The sequence below is a fragment of the Hyperolius riggenbachi genome, chromosome 3 (assembly GCF_040937935.1).
Source record: "Hyperolius riggenbachi isolate aHypRig1 chromosome 3, aHypRig1.pri, whole genome shotgun sequence".
Lineage (NCBI taxonomy): Eukaryota > Metazoa > Chordata > Amphibia > Anura > Hyperoliidae > Hyperolius > Hyperolius riggenbachi.
In genome coordinates this window covers 289,956,683-289,963,682 of record NC_090648.1, presented here as the reverse complement: position 1 = coordinate 289,963,682, position 7,000 = coordinate 289,956,683, and the positions used below count along the sequence as shown (strand labels likewise).

At 44.3% G+C, this 7,000-nt stretch overlaps 1 protein-coding gene across 2 annotated transcripts in view; it reads left to right on the top strand.

Annotated features, from left to right (window-relative positions):
• Window positions 1-292: 292 nt before the first annotated feature.
• The window catches only part of MDFIC (MyoD family inhibitor domain containing), a 146,864-nt gene continuing 140,156 nt past the window's right edge, over window positions 293-7,000 (top strand). The window contains exon 1 of one of the 2 annotated variants that reach the window (XM_068276457.1): window positions 293-541. The gene's annotated coding sequence lies outside the window, so the exon portion shown is untranslated. The remainder of the gene's footprint in view (window positions 542-7,000) is intronic. The other variant, XM_068276458.1, reaches the window with a different exon arrangement.

Genomic DNA, 7,000 nt, shown 5'->3' with positions numbered 1-7,000 from the left:
TACGAAACGACCAAACTAACCATAGTACTACTGTATGTAGAACACAGTACTCTGTACCTATGAATAATATAGCATATTGGCCCCTGCCCCGGACAGACAGGATGGGTGTGGAGCTCTGGTAGTCATTTTATTTCATTTCATTATAAAATGAATATCAGGCAAACGGCAGCTTGACAGAATCCACCCTCAGTTCAGGCGCTGCTAGCAGCACAGCTGCAGTCTGCTCTTTGTAGAGATGATTATTTCCTTGTCACAAAGCCCTATTTGTCTGGCTCAGGCCAGTCAGTGTGTCACTCCGCTCATACAGGCTAGACAGCCAGCAACTACAGCATTCTGATAACTTTCCTCACAAGTTTTGACTGAAGTTTTTGAGTGAAGGACCAGGAGGGGGCGGACACCCCCAAAGCCTCCTCCTTTGTCTGTTTTAGGGCGGTCGGCTGGCTGCCAGAGTGGGATGATTTTAAGTCTCCGGAAATGATGAAAATAAGGATTGAAAACGAGAAAAAGAGTTGAGTGAACGAGGGAGATTTCCTCCTGCAAGGTAAAGCTGTAATGGTGTCAGATAGCTGTGTGCTGTGCCACATGTGTCTAATGACTTCTTATCTAACGGGACGCAGTGTCATTCCTTCGCTGAGAGCTGATAACCCTGCTGCTGCTATGCGAGCTCCTCACGTCCATCTCCTGCCACTGGCTGACGACTTTACTACAAACCTTTCTGTTCCTTCCCTCTAACCAGTGCACAATTAACCTCTTCCAAGCTCTAGTCGGTGATGAGGATCAGTTGTGACTTGTATAGCAGCCAGGGCTTCTCCTGTTGCTAATTATGCCTGAGGACTGAGAAGTGTGTGCAGGGGAAGAAAAATACTGACAACTTTCTATCACATCTGCTCTGGACTTCATTTCAAGTTGTATAGAAGAGTTTACCTACAGCTGTAGATGTTTGTTTACCAATGTTGTTTTACTGCAGTGTAAACATGTATTTCCAGGTATACATAAAAGGGAGTGGACCTGGTGTTGTTTCTATACATCATCTCTTCTTGGACCTGGGGATGTAGTAATTGATGAACTAAAATGTTGTCTATATGCAAATCTCAGTATGACCACAACCAGAGATTGGTAGGAGCTTATCAGATAACCAGTAAATATGTGTTCCTACTGTGACTGCTAGTTGTGTGGCGTTTTTTGTTGTTGTTGAGTTTGTTTTGTTTTTGTGCCTTTGAAAAGTAAGCAGGAAGTTTTGTAGGTGAAAGGAGCAAAGCACATCTCATGCTTTTAAAGAGAACCAGAGATAAAGAATTAAAAGTTAGTTATACATACCTGGGGCTTTCCGCAGCTCCAGAAACCCTGATCGCTCCCACACCGCGGTCCTCAGCCTTCCCCCGTTCGCCGCACCGGCTCCCGTGACTTCAGCCGACTGGCCAGTCAAGGCGTAGCTGAAGTGCGCTCCTTGCGTACCTCTCCAGCGGCTGCTGGAGAGATACGCAAGGAGCGCACTTCACTTGCGTAGGCTGGCCACGCCCCCTGGAAGTCAGTGAGCCGGTGCGGCGAACGGGGAAGGCTGAAGACCGCGGCGTGGGAGCGATCAGGGTTTCTGGACCTGCGGGAAGCCCCAGGTATGTATAACTAACTTTTAATTCTTTATCTCTGGTTTCCTTTAAAGGACATCTGAAACTAGAGGAATATGGAGGCTGCCATATTTATTTCCTTTTAAACCATACCAGTTGCCTGGTAGCCCTGCTGATCTATTTGGCTGCAGTAGTGTCTGACTCACACCAGAAACAAGCATGCAGCTAATTTTGTCTGACTAATGTCAGAAACACCTGATATGCTGCATGCCTGTGCAGGGTCTATGGCTAAAAGTATTAGAGGCAAAGGATCAGCAGGATAACCAAGCAACTTGTATTGCTTATAAGAAAATATGGCAGCCTCCATATCCCTCTAACTTCAGTTGTCCTTGAAATCTGTGGCTTCTACCTCCTGTATGTGTTGAGGTGTCAAAGGTAAATTAGAAAGCGGCCAAATTGGAACTATTGTCAGACCCTTGACCCATGTGATCACACTCCTTCAATAGGTGCTTGGATGAGAGAGGTGGGGGTGCTGTGGATGGCGCCTTATATTGTACCTAAAGGAGGGGGGAATAATTGGCCTCAAATCACGAGTTACCGCATTTGGTAACTAAATGTCGGAAAATTATCGATTTGATGTAAGACCATGTCCACATGCACAATGTTTTTCCACCTGTAAGTACCTGGAGCTATTTTTCACTTCACATCCAATTACATGTAGCCTAGAGCCTTTTGCATTGTGTTTGCTGGACTTCGGAATTTTTTTTTACAGAAAATATTTTATGCACTTTTTCTATATTTTTAACTTTTTTTTCACTACTACCATGTTGCCACACTATTTTACTGACTTTTACTCGCACTTGGGAAAAAAATTGTGAATGTAGGAAAAATACAGTAATTACCACTGACAGTAATTTTTGGTTACAAATTTCGGTACTCCACCAGAAATCTCTCTCTTTCCAGCGTTGTGAACCCAAAGGTCACTGAACGTGAAAGGGAGACAGTGCAGGCCAACAGAGCGGCAGGGATGGCGGCTACCTAGGTTTTGTTTTTATTGTATGAGCCTTTTATTATATGAGCCTACCGTGGGCTCTCTTTAAGAAACTTCACTTGTTATCTATGCAAATGAACTTTTCTGAGCTCTCCGACTAATTTAGTCAGGAAGCAGTGCTATTTTATAAAGCACTTTTACATCAAAGAAACAGTGAAAGACAACTTTAGATAAGATTTTACTGCAGGGAAGTTCAAAGGGTCATTAGGTCTGCTTTTTCATAGTTTAAAATACAGAGTATAGTTTGTAAACTGCACATATTAGAGAATGATGCAGTGTTATAAAAAAAAGCTATATAACTGAAAATAAAAATTTCAGACTCTTTTCTCTGCTACTATTGTTCTATTAACCACTTGAGGACCGCAGTGTTAACCCCCCCTAAAGACTAGGCTACATTTTGCTAAATTGACCACTGCAGCTTTAAGGGCTTGCTGCAGGGCCGCACAACACAGCACACAAATTATTTTTCTCCCCACCAACAGAGCTCTCTTGTGTGCCGGGGGACAGCCGTGTCACACGGCTGTCCTCAGTACATCGCTGCTGCAGATCGCAACGCTGTATTTAGTAAAAAGATGGCGGTTTTGCCGTCTAACAGTCTCCCGAGTGGTGATCGCTGCTCGGAGACTCTTCCGAGCAGGAGATGCGCATGCAGCCTGCGCACGATCTCCTGCACAAGCCAGCTCCAGGACCTGATGCCAATTGGCTTTAGGCGGTCCTGGGGCTGCCGCCGCAGTTACGCCCATTGACATGACACAGTCCCCAGGTAGTTAAAGGACCACTATGGTGAAAATAGTACAGTCCATTATATCATAAGGTGTTTTTTTATTTTTCCTTCCACTTCAGTGTCACTTTAATTTCCTCAGGAAGCAGAAGTGAGACAGTCTCGTGGTGTCATGCATTAACGATTTAAAGAGGAACTAACCAAGGATTGAACTTCAATCCAATCTTTAACTAATACCTACATAGGCGAGGCCTATATAGCTGATATTGTGGTAAAACCCTTCCCAGAGTGTGATGTCATGACCAAGATCCTGACAACTTGCTTTCTCAGAACCTCAGTATATTGCAGGAAATAATGGCTTTTTCTGCATCTGTGCATAGAACTCTCCATAATGAACATTCCATACAGATCACCTGGCAGAAGTAAAGATGTCACCACCAATGATAAATGTCAGAATGTAAATCAGGGAGAGGAAAGATCTTACAATGGGCAAACGCTGACTCAATCTACAAATGAATATTGTAAAAAATAAGCAATTTTATGCATTAAAAGAAACCTGAGACAAGAAGCATCTCAGGCTCCATACTTCCCCGGGGCTTCCTTAAAGGACTTATGATGCCAAGTTAAAAATATATTACTCACCTGGGGCTTCTTCCAGCCCTGAGCAGCCGTCTCAGTCCCTCGCCGCAGCTCTGGTGCTCCTCGTTGTTCCTGCTCTCTGCCCACAATGATGGCGACCTGCTGGCGGGGTCGGCTCTTCTGCGCCTGTGCAGGCACCTGTGCCAGCACGTTCACATCCTCTGGTGCATACTGTGTCTTCACAGTACTACTGCCTAGGGGCAGTATGCGCCAGATGATGTGGACGTGCGGGCACGAGTACCCGAGGCTGGAAGAAGCCTCAAGTGAGTACAAAATAGATTTTTGACTTCGCCTCTGAAGTCATTTAAGCCCCCTTGAGGCCGCTCATCCCTCGCCTTCTCCCCGGGTGGTTCCTTGTCCTCCGCAATTCCACCCGAAAGCCTGGCCGAGTTGCGCTTCATCGCAAGCGCAGAATGTTCTTCGCTGTGAGAGAACGACGGAACAGCGGGACGGATCGCATATGCGTGACGAAGCGCGACTTGAGGCGAAGTTAAACATTTATTTTTGTACTCGCGAGTGGCCTTAAGGGGAGCTGAGCTGCAGTGAGGGACGCACAGTCTTCCAGGGGCTAGAGGAAATCCCAGGTAAGTAGATGTGTTTTTTTTTTTTTGTTTTTTTTTTTCTCCCCATTTTCCTTGTTTCCTTTGAATTATTTTCACTAGCGTTCCTCTCTAAGCCTTGTACACACTGTCTAATGGCAGGGATCGAGCTCAATCCTTCAATCCATAGGTCAACCCTGGACGCTGTAACGCAGCGTCACTAACCTAGAGGCTAGCAACACATCTGTTACTTTGAGGGGGAGGAAGAGGGACAATGTGCGGCACTCAACAGATTGCCTTTCGGTGGGAGAGGTAAGTGGAAGAACTGAATTTTTTAAGCCCCACCACCAGATTTCTTCTTTTCTAGTAGTATATCTAAGTAGCCAACGCAGTCATAATATTGGACATCAGGGCACTTTTGGGGGGCTTATATTAACATCTGGTTTTCTGTTAGTTGATAGTGTAGAGAAAGGAAATATTAAAAATTACAGTTTTCAAGATACAGGCACCATATTAGGCCTGAAAGATTGAATTTAAACCAAATCGCAATCACCAAGATCACAATTTCGGAATCGTCAAAGCCGCAATTTCTGTGATTACATCATTTCCGCATGGGAAGTTTGAAGAAGCTGCTTCAAACTTACCCTAAGTCCAGGCGCGTGTGGCCCGCTGTATCTGCAGTGTTGGACATACCTTCTGCACGAGTCCAATGCTGTCTGTCCTCTCTTGCCATCTGCCGACTCTTGTGCACGTCATACTTCCTGGTTCCTGTATTTCATGTGAAGTATGTGTGTATTAGAGCCTGCAGGAGGTGAAGTGGATAGATGGGCATCGCTGGACTCTTGCTGGAAGGTATGTCCACCACTGCTGCAGCTTGGGGGCACAGGGTGGGTGCAGAGAGAGACACGATAGGCACAGAGAGAGACACACAGAGGGGACCCAAATGGGAAAAGAGAGAAACTCAGAGGTGGCCCAAAGAGAGACACGGTGCAAAAAGAGAGACTGGGACAGAGGCGCACAGAGAAGGGGAACAATGCTTGATTTGAAGGAACTCGTGAATAGAATCGAAATCAAGATTTTAGACGGAAATCGCTCAATTCAATTTTTTCCTAAAATCGTTCAGGCCTACACATATGCAAATATCTAACAGATCTTGTTTTGTACAGTTCTTGTATTATGGAGGGCTTGACTTATATGTAAGCTATTTTTACATAACTTTCATACTCTGTCACCATAGAATAATGTGCAGTGCCAGCAGACAGTAAAGTGAGATGTACACAACTTAATGTGTGTTATAAATTTGAGGAGGAGAAAACACAGTACCTGGCACCAAAATGCAGCAGGGCAGACACACCGGTGTGTACCTGCTATTTCCCCCACCGGAATAAAGGAATTTTAAGAAGCGGTGCCCCTTCTTTTTGTCTTCAACTCTGCTTAATGTGTGTTATGGGCCCGTGGCTCACTTAAGAATTAAGGCATAGAATGGGAATGCAGGTCAGTAATGGTAGCTTATATTTTATGATTGGCTCATATTATAATCTCCTTGTCACCATTGTAACTTAGTTAAAGTACACCTGAACCTGAGAGGGATGTGCTGTCATATTTATTTACTTTTAAACAACAACCAGTTCCCTGGCTATCCTGCTGATTTCTTTGGCTGTAATAATGTATAAAACAAGCATGCAGCTAATCCAGTCGGACTTCAGTCAGAAACACCTGATCTATATACTTGCTCTGGGTCTATGGCTGAAGGTGGCCACTAATGGTCCAATTTCTAGTGAAAAATCGTTCGAGCGATCAGAAATTCTGATCGGATTGGTTGTAAATAATCTTAGTTGATGGGCACAATTGATTACAAACGATTATAAAAATAGTCGTCCGATTGGATTTTCATCAAACCAAAATTTGGATTTTCTTGTTGGTTGTGATAGATAGGAAGCAAAGATTGGTTTGTTGATGGTGTAGTAAACGATTTTTCTTGCAATCAGAATTATCTGATCACTCAAATGATTTTTCGCTAGAAAGTGGCCACCTTAAGAGTATTAGTAACAGAGGCTAAGCGCAGCAGAACAGTCAGGCAATATGCATTGTTTAAAAGGAAATAAATTTGTCAGCCTCCATATTCCACTCATTGCAAGTGTTCTTTAAAGGGAACCTAAGCTGAGAGGGATATGGATTTTTCCTTTTAAAATAATACCAGTTGCCTGACTCTCCTGCTGATTCTATGTATCTAATACTTTTAGCCGCAGCCCCTCAACAAGCATACAGATCAGGTGCTCTGACTGAAGTCAGACTGGTTGCATGCTTGTTTCAGGTGTGTGATTCAGCCACTACTGCAGCCAAAGAGATCAGCAGGACTGACAAGCAACTGGTGTTGTTTTAAAGGAAACCTCCATATCCCTCTCAGTTAAAGAGAGTCTGAATCGAGAATAAATCTCGCTTCAGACCTCATAGTTAGCAGGGGCATGTGTGCCCCTGCTAAAAC